This window comes from Bos grunniens, chromosome 22 (genome assembly GCF_055505025.1).
Source record: "Bos grunniens cultivar Pamir isolate PY7600 chromosome 22, Bosgru_T2T1.0, whole genome shotgun sequence".
Classification (NCBI taxonomy): domain Eukaryota; kingdom Metazoa; phylum Chordata; class Mammalia; order Artiodactyla; family Bovidae; genus Bos; species Bos grunniens.
The window spans coordinates 4,137,406-4,161,581 of NC_141186.1; the positions used below are offsets into that span (position 1 = coordinate 4,137,406).

The 24,176-nt window shown below is 42.4% G+C and overlaps 1 long non-coding RNA gene across 1 annotated transcript; it reads right to left on the reverse strand.

Annotated features, from left to right (window-relative positions):
* Positions 1-677: 677 nt before the first annotated feature.
* LOC147347936 (uncharacterized) lies at positions 678-24,115 on the reverse strand. Its single transcript, XR_015150833.1, has 2 exons — positions 23,891-24,115; positions 678-1,431 (listed from the first exon to the last, which is right to left on the reverse strand). It is a non-coding gene; the product is annotated as an uncharacterized LOC147347936 (long non-coding RNA).
* Positions 24,116-24,176: the final 61 nt, after the last annotated feature.

The window sequence follows — 24,176 nt, forward strand, 5'->3', positions numbered from 1 at the left end:
CCCAAGAATATATGTTGTGTACTTGTGATAACAAACATAAGAAACAATGTATATATCTATCAATGTGTGCTGAGTCGCTCAGTCGTGTCTGACTCTTTGTGACCCTATGAATTGTAGTCCGCTAGGAACCAGAGATCAAATTGCCAACATCCCCTGGATCATGGAAAAAGCAAGAGAGTTCCAGAAAAACATCTATTTCTGCTTTATTGACTATGCCAAAGCCTTTGACTGTGTGGATCACAAGAAACTGTGGAAAATTCTGAAAGAGATGGGAATACCAGACCACCTGACCTGCCTCCTGAGAAACCTATATGCAGGTCAGGAAGCAACAGTTAGAACTGGACATGGAACAACAGACTGGTTCCAGATAGGAAAAGGAGTACATCAAGGCTGTATATTGTCACCCTGCTTATTTAACTTATATGCAGAGTACATCATGAGAAACGCTGGACTGGAAGAAACACAAGCTGGAATCAAGATTGCTGGGAGGAATATCAATAACCTCAGATATGCAGATGACACCACCCTTATGGCAGAAAGTGAAGAGGAACTCAAAAGCCTTTGATGAAAGTGAAAGTGGAGAGTGAAAAAGTTGGCTTAAGGCTCAACATTCAGAAAACGAAGATCATGGCATCCGGTTCCATCACTTCATGGGAAATAGATGGGGAAACAGTGGAAACAGTGTCAGACTTTATTTTTCTGGGCTCCAAAATCACTGCAGATGGTGACTGCAGCCATGAAATTAAAAGACGCTTACTCCTTGGAAGGAAAGTTATGACCAACGTGGATAGCATATTCAAAAGCAGAGACATTACTTTGCCAACAAAGGTTCGTCTAGTCAAGGCTATGGTTTATCTTGTGGTTATGTATGGATGTGAGAGTTGGACTGTGAAGAAAGTTGAGTGCCGAAGAATTGATGCTTTTGAACTGTGGTGTTGGAGAAGACTCTTGAGAGTCCCTTGGACTGCAAGGAGATCCAACCAGTCCATTCTGAAGGAGATCAGCCCTGGGATTTCTTTCGAGGGAATGATGCTGAAGCTGAAACTCCAGTACTTTGGCCACCTCATACAAACAGTTGACTCATTGGAAAAGACTCTGATGCTGTGAGGGATTGGGGGCAGGAGGAGAAGGAGACGCCAGAGGATGAGATGGCTGGATGGCATCACTGACTCGATGGACTTGAATCTGAGTGAACTCCGGGAGTTTGTGTTGAACAGGGAGGCCTGGCGTGCTGCGATTTATGGGGTCGCAAAGAGTTGGACACGACTGAGCAACTGAACTGAACTGAACTGAGGCTCCTTTGTCCATGAGATATTTTAGGTGAGAATACTGGAGTACGTTGACATTTTCTCCTCCAGGGGATCTTCCTGACCCAGGGATGGGTCATTCCTGACCCTGCATTGCAGGCAGATTCTTTACCTGCTGAGCCATCTATAAAGAATAAAAATGAAAATAATTAAAATCATAAAATATTATAATTTAAAATATTATAATTAAAATTAATATTATATCCTAAGAGTTGTTTTCAAAGAAAATGCTCACCATATGTTCTTGAAAGAAATAGATAAGAAAATATAAATATGATATTTTCTCCAGATGTCACATATATGGATGGAGGCAGAAATGGACAGAGACAGAGAGAGATGGAGAGACGTATATTTTCATTATCCATAGAGAAAAAAATCGAGAAGCAAATAGACCAAATGCTAATAGCAATTACCTCTGAGTAACAGAACCAGTTGAGGTCAGACATGTAAATTTGTATTTATTTTTGAATAATTTTGCATTTCATCATTTTATAGTGACAAAGTAGAACTTTCATAGTCAGATAAAAATTATTAATTCTACAAAACTCGAAGTTTGATTCATGTGCCTTTGTTAGCCTTCTCTAATACAACTTTAAAGGAATTGTTTTTGGCTGCACTGTACGGCGTGAGGGATCTTTGTTCCCTGACCAGGAATTGAACCTATGTTCCCCTGCATTGGGAGAATGGAGTCTTAACCCCTGGAATGCCTGGGAAGTCCCCCCTCTAATGCAGCTTTTAAAGTATAAGAGTCCTTCCCATGAACTGAGAGCCTCTTGGCCCCTCAGTCCAGCTTCGCCTCAGTCTGGCTGCTACATGGGGCTCTTGCCTCCATCTGAAGGCAGTTCAGTTCAGTTCAGTGGCTCAGTCATGTCCGACTCTTTGCAACCACAATATGAAGGCAGGGCAGGGGTCAAAGCACCAATGCCTCCAATGATGAGCATTCCTTGCACGCTACCTTTCTGTGTCTCGTATGGGCTAGCCCTAAGCAAGTGCAGCTCTCTGCCCTTGGTTTCCCTGACTGCCTGGACATATGATGGTGGCCTCTGGGCTCATCTGTTGCCCTCTTTGGTGAGGCCACTACACACTGAAGATCCCCAGAAAGCGCGATGGCAGTGACTGATCCTCCTGCATAAATCTTCCTCCAGCCCACGGGCCAGGGTAGCATGAGACTAGTGCACACGCGCAGATGGCATCAGCAAGCTCACTGCAGAGTCAAAATTAGGATGCAAGTCAGCTTGAGTCATTACGAAGGCTTGGGGCCTCTAAGCTAATTTACGGTGACCTGCGGAGGCTAAAATGAGGCAGAATCTGGACTGTTCTACCATTATGAGACTCTGGGAATGACTCCTGCGTCATTGGTGAGACAGGATATTTAGAGCTGAAATCTAATATTTCAGGAGACACATCAAGGCAGTCTTAGTGATCCTTCCCTATTTCCTGGCATCAACATTTCCTGTAACCTGTCAGCCTACATATGTCGGGGTGCTCCTTGCATTGTTTATCTGACCTAGGGCAGGGAAAGGGAACAGAGGGTGGGGCAACAGGTGTACCTTACCTGGGGCCCCCAGCCTCCAGGATCTAACACTTAATGATCTGAGGTGGAGCTGGTGTGATAGCAATAGACATAAAGTGCACAATAAGTGTAATGTGCTCGAATCATCCTGAAACCATCCCCCACCCCACCCTGGTCCATGGAAAAACCGTCCTCCACAAAAGTGGTCCCTGGTGCCCAAACGGCTGGGGACTGCTGTCAATCATAAGGCACGTGTGGGTGGCGTGACTGTCAGTGTAGGGCTGTCCCAAGTTGTCACCACTCAGGTTCCCCCCAACTCAGCCCGAGGCAGGGGCTGGGGTGCAGAAAATGTGTCTGGGGGTGATTCCTCCCCCGACGCAGGAAGAGAGTGGAAGGAGGAACGTCCACAGTGTCATCAAGGTCACTGCTAACGTGTTTGTGGGAAAAAAAACAAAAACAAAACCTGAGGTTGGTCAGTGGGAATCCATTTCCCTGAGGCATCCTGAGAAGGGACAGGCAGCCTATAAATTATCTCCCTGGAGGCTGAAAGCAGGAATGTGTGCCTACCAGCTCCTGTCCTCCAATACTCGGCACGGCCGTGGTGGAACCAGCTTGGCGCTGGGCTGCCCTGGCGCAGCCATTGTGCAGACAGCTTGTGCCGGCAGGACCACCCCCAGAGCTGAGGTGGCCACGACCGTGTGACCTGGACCCCAAGTGCCCAGGGTTTCATCAGGTGTGTGAGCCTGAAAACAAACACGCCTTGCTTCACAACCCTTAGAAGTAGTGTTTTCTGGGTCAGAGCTTAGGAGTTAGGTTTGGCCTCTGTGGTCTGTATTTAATTCATTTGTTAAGTACCTATTATGTTTTTGGTGCTGGCGTAATAAAAATGGATGGGTTAGTTTTTTTAAAAAAAACTTTTATTGAATTTGTAATAATATTGCTTCTGTTTTGAATTTCGGTTCTTTGGCTGAGAGGCTTGTGGGATCTTAAGCTCCCTGACCAGGGATTGAACCTGCACTCACTGCACTGGAAGGTGAAGTCTCAACCACCAGGCCACCAGGGAAGTCCCTGAGATAGTCTGTAAGATCTCCGTTTGGTGCAGGAGATAAGCTCTCAATAGTTAAACATGTCACTTTCTCAAGTGAGGTGTGCATAGGTGCATACTGCAGTTTCACTTGGAAAGTTGCTTTTATTTTCCAAACTGAGAAAGACTCTCCAGAGAGAGGTTAAGAGTTGGGATATACATGTATTGTGCGTGTATATGCATGTATGTGTAGATTTGCATAAAATTCTTCCTTTCAGAAGGGGAAAGGTTATTTACTTTATGTTATTTATTTCTTCTTACTGTCAAATCTAGAAGCTTGGCGAGATTCATGGAGTGCAAAATGATCACACAATAGACTGGTTTTAGTGAACGTGTATTTTTCTTCCAATTCAAATTTATGCCTTAGATACTTTTGTATTTTTGGTTTCCCAGGAGTTACTTGCATCCATTGAAAAAATAAAGAGCATCCATGAAGCGTATTCCTAGGTTAGAATTTGTATTCAGCCAAAGAAAACCTTTGCACCTGCCACTAAAATGTGTCCACTTCTGGGTGGAAAGCGCCAGCTGCTCCCCAGCCTCCGACGGCACGCCAGGCAGCTCAGGGCTGAGGGCGAGGCATCAGAGCCCAGGCAGATGAAACTGGTGGGGAAATTTCAAGTTGACAGAATGCAATTACCCACATTGAAATGAGGCCAGGGGCATATCAGGAGGCCCTTCCCATCTGTTGGGGAGAAGGATCACCAGATATTTAACAAGGGCAAGTGGTCAGGGTCTCAATTCTAAGAGTCATTTTAAAGGCAGGCACTTAAAGATTAAAGGAAAACTGTACGTGTTATAAAAATCGTATCTTTTCATTCAAAAATAGATAACATTAAAAAGTGACATCCTCTCCTATCCAAAATAAATAAAATAATTAACGGGAAAGAAAAAGAAATGACACTAAAGTCTTAAGAAAATCACCCGTTTCTTGCTCTGGGAGGATAGCAGTGTTTATGGATGGAGAACTTGAAGTGCTTTTATATCAGCACCTCTTAGCAACAACAATTGGTTATTCTGGAACTGACAAAAAGAGATTTCCCAAACCAAACATATTGATTCCAATACATTTATCCCCAGTTGTAATGGACAGACCCTTCCATTACCAGCTTACGGAACAACACTATATGAGTTTTCTAGGGGTTTTGACATAGCACTGTCTCTTTACCAACACACTAAACTCATTTTTAGTGTTTCCAGCAAAAATGAACAAGCTGGGGTTGGACAGCAGCCTCTAATAGCTATAGTGTGATGGTTGCTCATCAGAACCATGGAATCCACAAGTCCATTTCAGTACCTGGGCTCCCTGCGTGTCTCCCCGTTCCAAGTAACACGTATATTTTTCTCTCGGAGAGAACAGAAGAGTATGTCTCAGTATCCAAGCCTCTCTGAATGCAAACATTGACACAAGCTCCCTACACCCCTCGTCAGATAGAGACAAGGGGTGAGGCATCCTGCACCAGATCTGGTTGATGGGAATCCATCACCCTGAGAGCAACTGGCTTCCCTGCTTTCCTTTTACTAATTTCTTCTCTTTATGGACCACAAACTCAGCATTTCCAGCCTCTGGGAGGAATAACGGAGCAGCATCTCTGGGCCAGATGTCTCCTTTTCCAGCCACTGCTTTGCGGAGATGTGCCCTCCCCGGGTTTCTTTATGCCCCTTTCCAAAGAGGGATGCCACAAGCCATCTCTACCCTCTCTGCAAGGGACTGTAGGATGGTGCACTGCCAACCCTGAAAAGCTTGCACTTCTCTTCCCCATTGGGTGTAGAGAGGAAGGGAGAGATCACCCAGTAAGGGGTCATATTCAGCACCTAAAGAAAAATTGTCCTTTGTTGGAGTGGCTCACTTTTAATTCTCTCTTGTAAAGACAGCGATCTGGGGAAATGGGGAGATGGCTGAGGCTGGAGGCGGCTGAGGTAGTGAGCTGTGGTGCTTACTGCCGCTTCCACCAGGGGAGGGAAAGTCCCACAGGTGGCCTGACACGCCGCGTTAGTCACAGCATTTCTGTGTCACCACTCCTGTCCTCACCCCCAGCACACAATGGCACCATTTACCTGTCAAGGCAATGGCACCCCACTCCAGTACTCTTGCCTGGAAAATCCCATGGATGGAGGAGCCTGGTGGGCGGCAGTCCATGAGATTGCTGAGGGTCGGACACAACTGAGCGACTTCACTTTCACTTTTCACTTTTCACTTTCATGCATTGGAGAAGGAAATGGCAACCCACTCCAGTGTTCTTGCCTGGAGAATCCCAGGGATTGGGGAGCCTGGTGAGCTGCCATCTATGGGGTCACACAGAGTCGGACATGACTGAAGCGACTTAGCAGCAGCAGCAGCTAAGGTAGGAGACCAGGGGTCCCAACCTCCCAGGGTCTTCACACCTTTCTCCACCCTGAAATTCTCCTAAGAAGAGCCTGCACTGACCAGTGGCCTATCCCAGTCAGAAAGGAGCACTCTTCTTAAACTCATAACTCTGAAGATGTGTACGTAGGTATTCAATGTGTTCTCAGTCACTTCAGTCGTGTCCAACTCTGCAACCCCATGGACTATAACCCCTCAGGCTCCTCTGTCCATGGGATTCTCCAGTCAAGAATACTGGAGTGGGTTGCCATTTCCTCCTCCAGGGGATCTTCCTGGCCCAGGGATCAAACCTGTGTCTCTTATATCTCCTGCATTGCCAGGCAAGTTCATGGTTCTTGCTAAATTCTCACCTGAGCTTTAATCACTTTTTAAAACTAATTGGTAGAACAGACTTTTTAAATTCTACTTTTTTCTTTCTTGATAGTTTGTAATAGCATTTATCTCTCACAAAGGAAAACAGAATTTATTAGTAAATGTTGACCCAGAGCTCTGCAAAAGTTAAAAACTTGGCATTATTATTTAGACGTTTAGCTTATATTAATTACCTCTGAGTTTTACTAGCCCTATATAACAAGCTACCTTCTGCACATTTTATGTGAAAGCCTCTTTCCTGAAAGGATGAAAGTTGTCGGAGCAGGGAATGAATTAGGTGCTGAGTTTTATTTCCGACTAAATAATTCTCCTCCAGGTGGGGAAACTTTTAGTAGTTAAATTGCTAAAAATGAAGATTCTACACGACAAAAACGAATCTCTGAACAGCAATTATTTGTCTGTGTTCTTAGCATTTATGAGTCTCAGTCAACAGTCAGAACATTTATGTTCCACCCATTACCTTCGGTCATAAACTTGCTTAAGAAAAACGAATAATTATGCTTCCTGACTGCAGAATGAGCATAAACATCCAGAAGAGTCAAAGCCCCTGGGTAGATGGATGGCGCATCTCCACTTTCCGGGACTGAACTATTGATATTTTTGAGATACTGGCTAAAGGGTCACGCAGCCATTTAGCCTTAAGTTAGTTCCACTCAGGGATGTCATCTCTAGAAGTCATAATCCATGTGGGGCTGTCACAGAAGGCAAGTATGTGCACCCCAATGCACAGTGAGGCCAAGCAAATTGGAATATGTGGAGCACAGAAAGGTTTATTTCAGGGTTATGCAACAAGAATGGGAGGAAACCCCAAACTGCCTGAAGGGTTGGGGCATGGTTAGTTGTTGAAAAATTCTTAATGTCAGAATCCTTTGGTTCTTGTGTCTGTCCAGGTAGGTCGAGTGATAATCTTCCAATAAACCTCCAAAAAGACAAGTGTTATTTTCTGTTCTACAACTTTTTTATGAATAGAAAAGTGTTACACCCTTAAAGGTCAGACCCTTGAGAATGCTCTGTCTTGTCTATTTCAGGCTATGGGCAATATTCTTAACTCAAAGTCAATAGGTTTGAGTTAAGGTTAAATACAAAGGTTAAAGTAAAAGACACAGATCCAGTGTGGAATACAATTTGTTCTTCTCCATGACAGGGCTATTCTTGGACTTCATCAGCTTTTAGGAATAGCTTGTTTAGTTCAGTTCAGTCACTCAATCATGTCAGATTCTTTGAGACCCCATGGACTGCAGCACTCCAGGCTTCCCTGTCAATGATCAACCCCATAGCTTGCTCAAAGTCATGTCCGACTCAATAGTCGGTGATGCCATCCCACCATCTCATCCTCTGTCGTCCCTTTCTTCTCCTGCTTTCAATCTTTTCCAGCATCAGGGTCTTTTCCAATGAGTCAGTTCTTCGCCTCAGGTGGCCAAAGTATTGGAGCTTCAATTTCAGCATCAGTCCTTCCAATGAATATTCAGGACTGATTCCTTTAGGATGGACTGATTGGATCTCCTTGCAGTCCAAGGGACTCTCAAGAGTCTTCTGCAAAACCACAGTTCAAAAACATCAATTCTTCAGTGCTGTTCCCTTATAGTCCAACTCTCACATCCATCATGACTACTGGAAAAACCATAGCTGAGACTAGACAGACCTTTGTTGGCAAAGTAATGTCTCTTCTTTTTAATATGCTGTCTAGGTTGGTCATAACTTTTCTTCCAAGGAGTAGTCTTTTAATTTAATGACTGCAGTCACCATCTGCAGTGATTTTGGAGCCCCCCAAAATAAAGTCTGACACTGTTTTCCCATCTATTTGCCATGAAGTGATGGGACCGGATGCCATGATCTTTGTTTTCTGAATGTTGAGCTTTAAGCCAACTTTTTCACTCTCCTCTTTCACTTTCATCAAGAGGTCCTTTAGTTCTTCTTCACTTTCTGCCATAAGAGTGATGTCATCTGCATATCTGAGGTTATTGATATTTCTCCCAGCAATATTGATTCCAGCTTGTGCTTCATCCAGTCCAGCATTTCTCTTGATGTATTTTGCCTATAAGTTAAATAAGCAGGGTGACAGTATACAGCCTTGACATACTCCTTTTCCAATTTGGAACCAGTCTGTTGTTCCATGTCCAGTTCTAACTATTGATTCTTGACCTGAATACAGATTTCTCAGCAGGCAGGTCAGGTGGTCTGGTATTCCCATCTCTTGAAGAATTCTCCATAGTTTATTGTGATCCATACAGTCAAAGGCTTTGTCATAGTCAATAAAGCAGAAATAGATGTTTTTCTGGAACTCACTAGCTTTTTCGATGATCCAATGGATGTTGGCAATTTGATCTCTGATTTCTCTTCCTTTTCTAAATCCACCTTGAACATCTATAAGTTCATGGTTCACATACTATTGAAGCCTGGCTTGAAGAATTTTGAGCATTACTTTGCTAGCATGTGAAATGAGTGCAATCGTGCAATAGTTTGAGCATTCTTTGGCATTGCCTTTCTTTGGGACTGGAATGAAAACTGACCTTTTCTGGTCCTTTGGCTACTGCTGAGTTTTCCAAATTTGCTGGCATATTGAGCGCAGCACTTTCACAGCATCATCTTTTAGGATTTGAAATAGCTCAACTGGAATTCCATCACTTCCTTTAGCTTTGTTCGTAGTGATGTTTCCTAAAGCCCACTTGACTTCACATTCCAGGATGTCTGGCTCTAGGTGAGTGATCACACCATCATGATTATCTGTGTCATGAAGTATTCTTGCCACCTCTTCTTAATATCTTCTGCTTCTGTGAGGTCCCTAACATTTCTGTCCTTTATTGTGCCCATCTTTGCATGAAATGTTCTCTTGGTATCTCTAGTTTTCTTGAAGAGGTCTCCAGTCTTTCCCATTCTATTGTTTTCCTCTATTTCTTTACATTTAGAATATCTGAGTGCCACACAAAACCCACGATGCAGGTGGGTCAACCTCAGGTGTGATGCTGGTGTGATCCCATCCACCTTGGTGAAGCTTCTCTTGAAGTCAAAAAAGATGCAGTCTCAACTTAATTCAACAGGTGCATCCTGTGGGATCTGAGTAAGAAAGGGACCTTAAACAACCTCATTACAGCCCACATTTAATACCTAAGAAAACTGGGACTCTAGCTGGAAAGGCCATTTCTCCAGAGTCAGTCACTCACAGCCCAGAAGCCCTGTGATTCCTCACCTTTTCTTGGTACTCTTAAACATCATCTCTGGGGTCAGGAAAGTGGCATTGGGTAGACGGTAAGGAATAGACAAAGAAAAGAGAGTGAGTTAGGAAATTTGCAAGAATGTATACTTTCCTTTGTTGTTCATGTGGGCTTCAGTATTTTTTGTAATTACAATCATAAAAGATGTCAATAAAACATTTTCACCACAGAAATGTGCAGATGGAAATGAAAGGATGTGAGACAATTGTGCATTTCCTAGATCAGCACTTTTCAAACTATCTCTAGTGTGAGAGTGGTTTTTATTTCTAACCGACTAGCTGATATTTCTGCAAGTTACTAGAAAAATGAAATGCAAAATGCAGACTTTCAAATTACCAGTCCAAACTTCTTACTTCTTAGAGATGAGCCACGATTCTTCTGACACATTCCTGTACAGTTGCTGGACACTGAGCTTGAGCCCTGGGCCTGCAGGTCGCAGACCAGGAGTCTTTGTGCATCAGCCCTTGTCTAGGGACCACACTTGGATAACCTTGTCCCTCATCTCCTTATCCCTTGTGTTTTGCACAGTGCTCTGATTTCTCTGAATTGTACCTTTTTGATATCAAGGATGGGGGTTTAGGCATGTGTTATTCTGGACAGGCACTTCTTGTGTTGAATAACAATTTTGGAAAAATAAATTAAATATGCCCTCACATTAAAAAGAAACAAGTTTATAATTATTTTTTAAAAAGCAGTGTTGCTGTATGAATTCATATTAGAACACTGTATGGATTCATATTGGGAACAGAACTGTGGTTTAAATCTCTTGAAGGGAGACTTATTTTGGAGACATGTCTGTTTCACCTGGTTTGAGTGTGAGGATTGAAAATATTAGGCATACCAGTTGTCATTAAATCTAAACTCTCTATCAATTCTTGTGTCCTCTGAAAGGCCTGTGAACTGTGTCAGTGCATCCCATTAGGAGTAGGTTTGTCAGATTTAGGAAATTAAAATACAGACCACCTAGCTAATTTGAATCTCAGATAAGCAATTAAAAATTTTTGTGTGACACAAATATGCCTTATGACATATCGTATGTGATAGTTGGGATATAGTTCTATTAAAAACATACTCACCATTTGTCTGAAATTCAAATTGAAATGGGGGTGTTCTATGTTATGAAGTGAAGTGAAAGTAACTCAGTTGTGTCCGACTCTTTGCGACCCCATGGACTATACAGTCCATGAAATTCTCCAGGCCAGAATTCTGGAGTGAGTTGCTTTTCCCTTCTCCAGGGGATCTTGCCAACCCAGGGATCAAACCCAGGTCTCCTGCATTGCAGGTGGATTCTTTACCAACTGAGCCACAAGGGAATCCCCTTATGTTATATGATAACTCTAATTAGCAGTAGCCTTTCAGCTTGGACTTCTGCAACTCTGGATTTGTCTAGGAAGATGCATCAGTCCAGCCAATCAAATCTGGCCGTATCGACCCAATTTGCTTAGCTATTGGCAGCTGGAAAGTGGATGGTCAATACAAAGTGATGATCTTTTTTTAGAAAAATGTATTTCCCATGAGACAAAGCAGCTACTTATCTTTCTGTACTTTGAGGCTTTTAGTTTGGGATTTTCCAAAGCTCTGGTACCACTAATAGCAAACATCATGGCTGAACAGTGTACTTTAGAATTTTTATTTTATTTTATACTGGAGTATAAATGTTTAATGGGCTTCCCTGCTGGCTCAGTGGTAAAGAACTCACCTGCCAATGCAGGAAGTGCGGGTTCGATCCCTGGGTTGGAAAGATCTCCTGGAAAAGGAAATGACAGTGTACTCCACTCTTCTTGCCTGGGAAATCTCATGGACAAAGGAACCTGGTGGGCTGCAGTCCCTGGGGTCGCAAAAGAGAGACGACCAACAGCAAAACAACAACATAATTGATTAACAATGTTGTATTAGTTTCTGGTATACGCAAAGTGATTCAGTTGTACATATACATGTATCTATTCTTTCTCAAATTCTTTCCCCATTTATGCTATTACAGAATGTTGAGCAGAGTTCCCTGTACTTCTAAGAAGGGTCACTAGAATCTGCCATCTATATCATGACCAAATTGTCTCAATGGTTTGGAAATAGTGACATTCTTTGTTTGGAAATATAAAGGGAGGCATAATGATAAACCAAAATAATAATACAAAAAATCTTGATTTCTACAACATTTAAGTTGGCAGAGATGCATCACTATTTTTTATAAATAAATTCAATAAGAAACTTAGAAGTACAAAGGCAGAGTTTGTTGAAGTTAAAAATAAAGTCTTAAATATGAGGAAGGTTAATTTTGATCCTTTTGAAGCTATGTCCTCTGCCATTGGTTGCTGTTATTTTTTCATTATTCTCATTGGATAAGATAATAGGTCTTTAGATCTTAAATTAGAGTTTTGACTTTTTTTTAATGTAGAATTGATGCTTCTGGACTTTAAAAGACTTAAACTTTTCTTAAATTAATGTCACAGGTAAGGAGTAAATGGCTAGTTAAAATACATACATAATTTATTTTGATATCATCACTTATGTTTGAAAATTTCCTCTCAACTAATAAAAAAAGTCTTTAGGAATACACATTTTTTTAAACAATGTTTATTTCACTTAATGAAATATATGCTGATTTTAAGACAAATTGGAAAATGCCAACCTTTATCAAAAAGAAAAGTAAAATCACCAATAGCTTCACCAGAAAGGGAAAGTTTCATGGTTGTTATTTTGATGCATTTCTTCTATCGTCTATGGGCTTAAATTTCGTAGTTGACAACCTGCATATATAGTGTTCTGTTTTTTTCTGAATTTGGACTTTTTCTATTAGCTATTCAAATTAAGCATTTTCCATATTGTTAAAATGTTTTCTAAGAATCATCTCGTGGTTGAATCATACTTTATATTTTAATTTATTTAATCATCTAGTTGGACATTCAGGTTTCTCCAATTACTTACTATTAACATGCTAATGGTGATCTGTTGTAGATTCTTAGAACTGAAACAACACTGACTGAAAAGGATGCAGATTCTTAAGGCTGTACATTTTGTTAAGCTGTATTAGAAAGCATTATACAACACTTATTAAGAATGTATAAGAGTATCTGTTTCATTGACCTTCATGGCTGCCATTTTTCCTTTCATTTTATTAATACAGTCTTCAGAGAAACACAAGTCGCCAGATGTGTATTTGCATGTGTGTATATATATATATATATGTATAGGTGATCAGTCACCTAGAGCCGGACATCCTGGAATGTGAAGTCAAGTGGGCCTTAGGAAGCATCACTACAAACAAAGCTACTAGAGGTGATGGAAGTCCAGTTGAGCTCTTTCAAATTCTAAAAGATAATGCTGTGAAAATGCTGCACTCAATATGCCAGCAAATTTGGAAAACTCAGCAGTGGCCACAGGACTGGAAAAGGTCAGTTTTCATTCCAATCCCAAAGAAAGGCAATGCCAAAGAATGCTAAAACTATTGCAATTGCACTCATCTCATATGCTAGAAAAGTAATGCTCAAAATTCTCCAAACCAGGCTTCACCAGTATGTGAACTGTGAAATTACAGATGTTCTAGTTGGATTTAGAAAGGGCAGAGGAACCAGAGATCAAATTTCCAACATATATTGGATCATCGAAAAAGGTAGTAAGTTCCAGAAAAAACATCTACTTCTGCTTTATTGACTATGCCAAAGCCTTTGACTGTGTGGATCACCACAAACTGGAAAATTCTTCAAGAGATGGAATACCAGACCACCTGACCTGCCTATTGAGAAACCTGTATGAAGGTCAGGAAGCAACAGTTAGAAGTGGACATGGAACAACAGATTGGTTCCAAATTGGGAAAGGAGTATGTCAAGGCTGTATATTGTCACCCTGCTTATTTAACTTATATGCAGAGTACATCATGAGAAATGCTGGACTGGATGAAGCACAGGCTGGAATCAAGATTGTCGGGAGAAATATCAATAACCTCAGATATGCACACGACACTACTCTTATGGCAGAAAGCGAAGAAAAACTAAAGAGCCACTTGATGAAAGTGAAAGATGAGAATGAAAAAGTTGGCTTAAAGCTCAACATTCAGAAAACTAAGATCATGGCATCTGGTCCCATCACTTCATGGGAAATAGATGGGGAAACAGTGGAAACAGTGACAGAGTTTATTTTTCTGGGCTCCAAAATCACTGCAGATGGTGATTGCAGCCATGAAATTAAAAGACACTTACTCCTTGGAAGGAAAGTTATGACCAATCTAGACAGCATATTAAAAAGATGAGACATTACTTTGCCAACAAAGGTCTGTCTAGTCAAGGCTGTGGTTTTTCTAGTAGTCATATACGGATGTGAGAGTTGGACTAGAAAGAAAGCTGGGTGCCTAAGAATTGATGTTTTTGAACTGTGGTGTTGGAGAAGACTTTTGAGAGTCCTTTGGCAGCTAGGAGATCCAGACAGTCCATTCTAACAGAGATCAGTCTTAAGTGTTCATTGGAAGGACTGATGTTGAAGCTGAAACTCAAATAATTTTGCCACCTGATGCAAAGAACTGACTCATTTAAAAAGACTCCAATGCTGGGAAAGATTGAAGGCGGGAGGAGAAGGGGATGACAGAGGATGAGATGGTTGGATGGCATAACTGACTCAATGGACATGAGTTTGATTAAGCTCCGGGAGTTGGTGATGGACAGGGAAGCCAGGCGTGCTGCAGTCCATGGGATCACAAAGAGTTGGACACAACTGAGCGACTGAACTGAACTGAACTGCTATATATACATGAGATGGCTGGGTGGCATGGGTGTATATATATATGTATATATATGCTTCCCTGGTAGCTCAGATGGTAAAACGTCTGCCTACAATGCAGGAGACCCAGGTTCTATCCCTGGGTTGGGAAGATCATGTGGAGAAGGAAATGGCAACCCACTCCAGTATTCATGCCTGGAAAATCCCATGGGCTGTGGAGCCTGGTGGGCTATAGCCATGAGGTTGCAAAGAGCTGGACATGACTATGTGACTTCACTTCACTTCACTTCATATGCTGTGAAAGTGCTGCACTCAATATGCCAGCAAATTTGGAAAACTCAGCAGTGGCCACAGGACTGGAAAAGGTCAGTTTTCATTCCAATCCCTAAGAAAGGCAATGCCAAAGAATGCTCAAACTACCACACAATTGCACTCATCTCACACGCTAGTAAAGTCATGCTCAAAATTCTCCAAGCCGGGCTTCAGCAATATGTGAACCGTGAACTTCCTGATGTTCAAGCTGGTTTTAGAAAAGGCAGAGGAACCAGAGATCAAATTGCCAACATCCGCCGGATCATCGAAGAAGCAAGAGAGTTCCAGAAAAACATCTATTTCTGCTTTATTGACTATGCCAAAGCCTTTGACTGTGTGGATCACAATAAACTGTGGAAAACTCTGAAAGAGATGGGAATACCAGACCACCTGATCTGCCTCTTGAGAAATCTGTATGCAGGTCAGGAAGCAACAGTTAGAACTGGACATGGAACAACAGACTGGTTCCAAATAGGAAAAGGAGTACGTCAAGGCTGTATATTGTCACCCTGCTTATTTAACTTATATGCAGAGTACATCATGAGAAACGCTGGACTGGAAGAAGCACAAGCTGGAATCAAGATTGCTGGGAGAAATATCAATAACCTCAGATGACACCACCCTTATGGCAGAAAGTGAAGAGGAACTCAAAAGCCTCTTGATGAAAGTGAAAGTGGAGAGTGAAAAAGTTGGCTTAAAGCTCAACATTCAGAAAACGAAGATCATGGCATCGGGTCCCATCACTTCATGGGAAATAGATGGGGAAACAGTGGAAACAGTGTCAGACTTTATTTTTTGGGGCTCCAAAATCACTGCAGATGGTGATGGCAGCCATGAAATTAAAAGACGCTTACTCCTTGGAAGGAAAGTTATGACCAACCTAGATAGCATATTGAAAAGCAGAGACATTACTTTGCCAACAAAGGTTCGTCTAGTCAAGGCTATGGTTTTTCCATTGGTCATGTATGGATGTGAGAGTTGGACTGTGAAGAAGGCTGAGCGCCAAAGAATTGATGCTTTTAACTGTGGTGTTGGAGAAGACTCTTAAGAGTCCCTTGGACTGCAAGGAGATCCAACCAGTCCATTCTGAAGGAGATCAGTCCTGGATGTTCATTGGAAGGACTGATGCTAAAGCTGAAACTCCAGTACTTTGGCCACCTCATGCGAAGAGCTGACTCATTGGAAAAGACTCTGATGCTGGGAGGGATTGGGGGCAAGAGGAGAAGGGGACGACAGAGGATGAGATGGCTGGATGGTATCACTGACTCGATGGACGTGAGTCTCAGTGAACTCTGGGAGTTGGTGATGGACAGGGAGGCCTGGCGTGCTGCGATTCATGGGATCACAAAGAGTCTGACACGACTAAGCGACTGAACTGAACTGAACTGAAAGACCCTGATGCTGGGAGAGATTGAAGGCAGAAGGAGAAGGGGACAATAGAGAATGAGATGGTTGGATCGCATCACCTATGTGAAGGACATGAGTTTGAGTAAACTCCAGGAGTTGGTGATGAACAGAGAAGTGTGGCATGCTGCAGTCCATGGGGTCACAAAGAGTTAGACATGACTGAGTGACTGAACATATCAAAAAAAAAACTATATATATATATTATGAGATGGCATATGCATGAGTGTGTGTGTATATATATACACATATATATATATGTATGAGTTCGCTGGATGGTATTACCGATGCAGCAGACATGAACTTGGGCAAGCTCTGGAAGATGATGAGGAACAGGGAAGCCTGGCGTGCTGTAGTCCATGGGGTTGCAAAGAGTTGGAGAAAACTGGGCAACTGAACAATAATATATATATATATATATATATATACACACACACACACGCACACATACATACATATATATATTAAGAGCCAACTAATTGGAAAAGACCCTAATGATGGGAAACATTAAAAACAAAAAGAAAAGAGAGCGTCAGAGGATGAGGAGGTTAAATAGTATCACCAACTCAATGGACATGAATCTGAGCAAACTCGGGGAGATAGTGAAGGATGTAGAAGCTGTCGTGCTGCTTCTGATGTGCCGATAGGCATGCAGTCCATGGTGTCTCAAAGAGTCAGACATGACTTAGCAACTGAACATCTCATAGAGAGAGAAAGCAATGTATTTTAAGGGATTGGCTCACATGCTTGTGGGATCTGGCCAAGCACGAAAGTCTAGAGTGGGCTGGCAAGCTGGAGATGCAGAGAAGAGCTGGTATTAAGTCTCCAATTCAGCTATAGTCTGGAGACAGACTTCCTTCTTGAGGAACCTCAGTGTTTACTCTTAAAGTCTTCAGCTGATTGGATGAGGCCCACCCACATTACGCAGGGTATTCTGCTTTACTTACAGTCTACTGATTTAGGTGTTAATGACATCTCAAAGATACCTGACAACAACATTTAAATTGGTGTTGACGAAACAACTGGGTCCCGTAATCTTGCCAAGTTGACACATATAACTGTGTATTAACAATCACACCTGTCATCCAAGCAGATTTTATGCTATGTGATAAACATATGTGCTCTTTCTTTCTGGTTTGTTAAGAAGACGTAACTGACTTATTTAGGGTGTTACTGTATAATGTGAATTTTATGTTTTAAACACAAAGTTTTTCTCATCCAGTTTTGGAATAAAGCATATAAGATTTCCATCAAAGAGCCTGAGTTTGAAGCTTATACTGAAATGAGATGAGAGTGTTCCTGTACTATGTGTTATCTGGGTGAGTGTGGGTCAGGTAGTTAAACCTGCTCGCTCTCAATTTTCTCAAATGTATAGTGTGAAAAGCTAAGTCGCTTCAGTCATGTCCGACTCTGTGCGACCCCATAGACGGCAGCCCAACAGGCTCCGCCGTTCCTGGGATTCTCCAGGCAAGAACACGGGGGTGGGTTGCCATTTCCTTCTCCAATGCATGAAAGTGAAAAGTGAAAGTGAAGTCACTCAGTCGTGTCCGACTCTTCCCGACCCCATGGACTGCAGCCCACCAGGCTCCTCCATACATGGGATTTTCCAGGCAAGAGTGGGGTGCCATTGCCTTCTCCGATAGTGTGAAAAGTCATACCCAATTCCCAGGTACTTGTTTTTTTTTTTTTTTTTTTTACTGAGGAAACATTTATTGGCATCTCCTTCAAAGTCTAGCATGTAGTTGGCCATCTATATCTCAGTTCTTTTACCTCTTCACCGTGTTTCTTTCTTAACTAGCTAATCCAGCACCCAAGTGCCCACTCCAAATGGTCAGTGAAAAAGCCCTTTCCTTCTTCTAATGTTGAGTATAGAAATTCTCCTCCCATGGAGAGACACAGGTTTGATCCCTGGGTGGAGAAGATCCCCTGGAGGAGGAAATGGCAATTTACTCCAGGACTCTTGCTTGGAGAATCCCAGGGGCAGCAGAGCCTGATGGATTGCAGTCAATGGGGTCACAAAGAGTTGGATGTGACCGAGAAACTGACACACACACACATATGTATTAATATGTATATATGTGTGTGTATATATAATATACTTTTTCATATTATTTTCCTTTATGATTTATCATGGGACCTTGAATATAGTTCCCTGTGCTATACAGCAGGGCCTTGCTTTTATCCATTCTGTATATAATGGTAATCCCAAACTCCCAACCTATCCCTCCTTCACCCCTCCTCCTTGGCGACCACACGTCTGTTTTGTGACATGGAGTCTGTTTCTGTGTCATAGAGAAGTTCATGTGTGGCATATTTTAGATTCTGCATATACGTGATATGATATTTGCCTTTCTCTTTCTGACTTACTTCACTTAGTGTAATAATCTCTAGACCCAACAATGTTGCTACAGATGGAATTATTTCATTCTTTTTCATGGCTGAGTAATATTCCATTCATTGTATATGTGTGTATATACAAATACATACACCACATCCTCTTTATACATTTATTTGTTGATTGGCGTTTAGGTTGCTTCCATGTCTTGACTATTGTGAATAGTGCTGTTATGAGCATACGGGTGCATGCACTTTGAATTACAGCTTTGTCCGGATGTATGCCCAGGAGAGGGATTGCTGGATCATAGTTTTTTGAGGAAACTTCATAATGTTTTCCATAGTGGTTACACAAATTTACATCCCTACCAGCAGTGTCGGAGGATTCCCTATGAAACTTCAGTTTTTACTTTTTGTATATATGTCTCATTTCCCCTTCTGTGGTTTCCTATAGTATGCTGCATTAACCACTGATAGATAAATGAGATGTTTTCAGATAAACATTTATTCATTTATTTACTACACATTTATCAAATGTGTATTACATTCCAAGGACTGTTTTAGGTGCTGGGGATACAACAGTGAACGGATTAGATATATCCCTTCCCTTGTGGAGCTTAGATATTAGTGGGGGAGATACTCAAACAAAGAAACCAATGAGTATAGAATGAAGCTACAAGGAATGTGGGCTGAGGGTAGACTGGGTGATGCTCTGCTAAGTTACTAATCTCAATAGTATAATCTAGCCAAGGTTTACTTCTCACACGTGACAAGTCACTGGCTGTTCAAGGCAGCTGTTCTCAGCCGTCTGCAGCACTTCCTCCATATCAGCACTTGCTTGCCCCATTGAAGAGTGGGCTGCAGAATCAACCAGCAGCAGTTCAGCTTTTATGAGCGTCACTTGTCTGTATTTTATTGTCCACAGCAAGTCACGTGGCTATTCCTACTTTTAATGGAATGGAGAAATGTGAGACTTGCTAATCCTAGTGGCAAAGGAGATCCAGGCGTGCCTACACCGTATTGAATGATATGAAAAATATATGTTGAAAGGTGGTGCAGAGTGTGCATTTTCTTAAGAGACAATAGAAGCAAAATAAGCATAAACTTTCTGTATATCATTGCTTAGAATTCTCATACAGTTCATATGGATTTCAGAAAAAAGTGAGTCAACTTAAAAATTTGTAGTAAGTATTGTTTCAAACTGGTACCCAAATATGAGACAAAACAGTAAGGTCGTTTGTAAGTGGTTGAAGTTTGATAAATACTGATTTGTTAAATCTACTTGAGGACAGGGCTATGAACTGTATTTATACTGGTACAGTTTTCTAGACTTGGAGCAGAGGCTCAATAAAACTTTGTTGAAGTTAGTATCATTTATTGTCTTAAATTGTTCTTGCTTAGTCCATTATAGTTTTGTCTTGAATCTTGAAATTTTCTTCCACGGCCAATTGTGGAAGAAATTGTCTTTCTTCCAAAGACAGTAAAAATTGTCTTTATCCACATCAATATATTTATATGCAATTATACTTTAAATTTGGACCACACATACTTGAATGGTAGTCTCTTTCTTCTAATTTGTCTCAGACATTTTCTTAAATGTAAGGTAAAGATTCAGTGGGAGAGAGGAAAGTTGTAATATTAATGTTGGAATTTGCAATTGAGGGTTTTGTCTTTAAAAAAAACAACAACTTGTATGTTTCATACTCATTTGACAGCTGCTGGGATGGAGAGGTATTTCACAGACTTGAATAAAGACAGCAGGAAATGCCACAGTGTTTTCCTTTTAAGCTTTACTTAAGGTCATGGGTGCTTTTCTTAAAGATAGAAGAACAGAATACTTGCTTTCGAAGATAGTATGATTATGATTTTTCCTTATATTTCTACTATTCTCTTATTTTTAACTAAGTCTTTGTAATTTATAAAAATAAATCATCCAGAGAGAGGACCTCGTTCTTCACGGAGTGGCTAGGTCAAGGGCAAACCAGCAGAGTCTGTGTCTGCACCCGACTGACCCTCATTTTAGTACCATTACTCTCTGCCTCTGACGTGTATCCGAAGCGTCCTCTCAATTTTCTTAGCCAAGAGGTTGTCTTAAATGAGTGTCTCTAGTCTGTGCTGTGAATCATGTGCGTCTATAAGAGTCCATGCCCTTTGATGCCGTTTGCTGCTTTTGGATTTGTACAAAATTTGTTTGGTGGTTGGCAAATGGGACACAGCTGGCTTCTGATTTAGAGAGTGCTTTAAACTAGTTACCTCCTACCTTAACTTGATCATTTAAATGGAAAGTGCTGCAGCTCCAACAGAGCAGACATGATATAAAAAACTATTCCTGACATGACTATCTTGCCTCCCGAATTGCCATGGCTACTGGGATCTCTGAAGGAAAATAAAAGGAAAGAAATGAACAAAACACAGGTTTTAGCATTCTCCCAAGGGCGAAACTGTCTTTACATTATTTAAGAAAAGCTTTAAATGTTCAATGAATGTTCTTAAGCTAATGACAATTGATGCCCAGAAAATACCAATAATCCAGTAGAACAGAATAGATTTTGGAAAGTGGCAATTTGTGTGGAAATTGCTTGTAGTATTGACATGTGCTGGGAACTTTGCATATCAGTGAGCTGTCGCCTGCACTGAGAGGAGTTATCTATTTGGTCTTTTATTTGTAAATAAGACAGGAGTCCTTTCCTTTTAAGGAGCATCTATGCATTTTATTATGAATGAAAGAATACTGCTGTCCTTTGTCCAAAGTGGCCATGTTAGCAGAAGTCCTCCAGGATCCTAATCTTATGGGTCTTGTTATGGGAGGAAACCCAGCCTGTCATTTAGGAGGCCATCGTTCTGTAGTTGAAGATGCCGAGGTTTAGAGTCTGCTAGAGTCCCGGCTGTTGTGTAAACTGTCATAATTTAACTTTCCCCACCAAATTCCACCAAGGCTTGTAGATCTGGCCGCAGCCTCATCCCCCAGTCTTCACTCCTCGCTTGCTCCCTTTCAGCCCCTGCGCGATTTCTGGCACATTCCAAAGACACCTGCTTGCCGCCAGCCTTCCTGTTCCTGCTGGTTTCTCAGCTTTAGACGCTGTTCCCTAGACGCAGGCTTCCTGCATCTCTGTTTATGCAGGCCCTGTTTATGGAGCAGACCCAGGAAGTGCTGTGGCGTTGTCAGTGCTCCGCATGCTTGTCTTGGTGAATTCTCATGATAACAGCATGACCTGGGCCGTGGCACTGCAGGGATGAGGCCCCGTGTTCTCATCTCTGTAGCAGTGCATCCCCTGAACCCAGAAATGTATTTAAAGATGGATACGATTTGGCTTAGTGCTGTTCCTCATGTTTAAGATGTCTTATTGGTGGTGCTAGTGGTAAAGACTCTGCCTGGCAATGGAGGAGGCCTTAGAGACCTGAGTTCAATCCCTGGGTTGGGAAGATCCCCTGGAGTAGGAAATGGCAACCCACTCTAGTATTCTTGCCTGGGAAATCCCACAGAGGAGCCTGGTGGGCTATAGTCCATAGGGTCAGAAAGAGTAGGACATGACTGAAGCGACTAGAATGCACACACTCATTCTTCAAACATGGGGCCTCCCTTTGGTGCCAGAGGCCATGCCAGTTTTTAAAAGATGAAGGTAAATAAAAACGATGAGACCCCTCTCCTTTCTTGCTTTCCCTGATGCTTTTAGAGCATCACAGGAAAAAAAAAAAAAAGGCACAGCAGTTCATAGGCAGCAACATTGGATAAACATTAAATTAGGGCAAATACCAGGTGCAATGGGGAAGCCAGTGTTCACAGAAAGCTACTGGGTGGGTGTTACCTGTACTGCGACTAAAGTGTGGGTCAGAGGGTCTGGTGGAGGTCCATCTCAGGAGAGGCCCTGGCAGAGGGGATGATCAAAGGCCCTGAGGGCCCAGCCCAGTCCTGAAAGCCAGACAGTGTCACTCAGGCATCGAACGGAGGCAGGGTCTCCTGTTTGCATCTGGAGAAGACGTTGGGTTTTCAAGTGACTTGAAAACTATACCAGAAGTCAGGACTCCATTGTCTGAGCAGTGAGATGCTGCAAAGGATTTTGAAATCAATGGAATTTCTCTTTAGTATTTGCTTCTGTTGACTGTCTGCAGCCAGGTGAGTTGGAAGAAGTTCCATTTTCTAGATGAGACAAGTGAGGCCCAGAAGATCATATAAACAGTGGCAGAGATTTAATTTTCTCAATGACAGGGCTTCAGGGCTTTCCCCCACCCCCTACCCTCTCCCCTTCCTTCCTTCCTTCCTATGGTCGTTCTTGTCCAAAGTAAAACGTAAACTTCTGTATACACCATCCTGATTTTGATTTTGTCTCCAAAGACCCTGTGTGGACTCACACGGCTCTCAGAAACCAGACCCCTGCGGGAAGCTCACTGCCCACAGGGAGGTAGGACTTGTGAGTGGATGGACACCGGATTGTGTGTGGGACCACATCCTCTGATCTTGTCTAGGAAGCTGGATTGGTACCAGGAATCTTTTATCTGAAAAGGCGACTCTGGGCTGGGAAGAAGAGAGCGAGCTTGACAAAGTCGAGAGGAGTTCAGTGTTGGTCTGTCTGCCCACGCTCTGGGCATGCGTGAGCCCTCAGCAAAACACAGCTGGCATGTCTAATTTTAGCCTTGCCTGCCTTGAAAAGGGACCCTTTAAGGAAATATATTTCCTCTGAAACAATTTGTATTATAATGTAGCAGCTGATAGACATGTCAGAATACTACTTGCTATTGGTGGAGAAACACTCTGCCAAGTGGCGATGATTTTTGTTCTTTTTTCTCTGTGTGTATATGTGTGTGTGTGATGTTATCAGGAAAGTGAGCAAAGGACCCATGGATCATAAAGAGATACACAGGAAGAGAAACAGTGCTTTTATTTATTAAGACGACCATAAACCAAAGGGGACAGACACCTCTTTTGATTTTTACAAAATGGATGTATGGATCAGAAGGACTGTATCTGCTATGATAAGTTGGTCGTGGTGATCTGACGACGCCTGGCTTGTTAAGAGCAGTCCTGGAGTAGACTCCAACATTTCTCCAGTACTTACCGTCCTCCATAACCTAAGTAAAAGGTTAGTTTCTAAAGCAGGTCTTGGATTCATTTGGCTTTGGTGTGTTCACAGGTTTTGAAAGCATCCGGGACGCACTTTTTTCCATGCTCACCAGCGAGCTCAGTCCGTCTGCCTGGATTTTTTTCCCCTTTCTCTCCCTTCCTCCCTGCGTCCGCTGGTCCCTCCCAGGGTCTGCCCTGTTTTGTTTCGCAGTGTGGCTTACCTTGAAACTTGGCAGGCAGAGCGGAGAAGGCAGCTCTTGTGCGGGGTGGTTGGAGGGAAGGATAAGGAATCATCCACCGCCCACATCTGAGTTCCCTGGGTTCAGCGGCAGCGGCAGCAGCTTTGCTACAAAAACCGCTTTGCTATTCGAGATAGCCAGCAGAGGGAATCGCAACTTTGCTGGCAGCAGGGGTTGAAGCAGCCTTTTTTTTTTTCTTGGAGGAAAGACTGCAGCCTTCTGGACTGCGTACGCTGCTCCCTGGAGGGGCTCTCCGGGTCCCACCCAC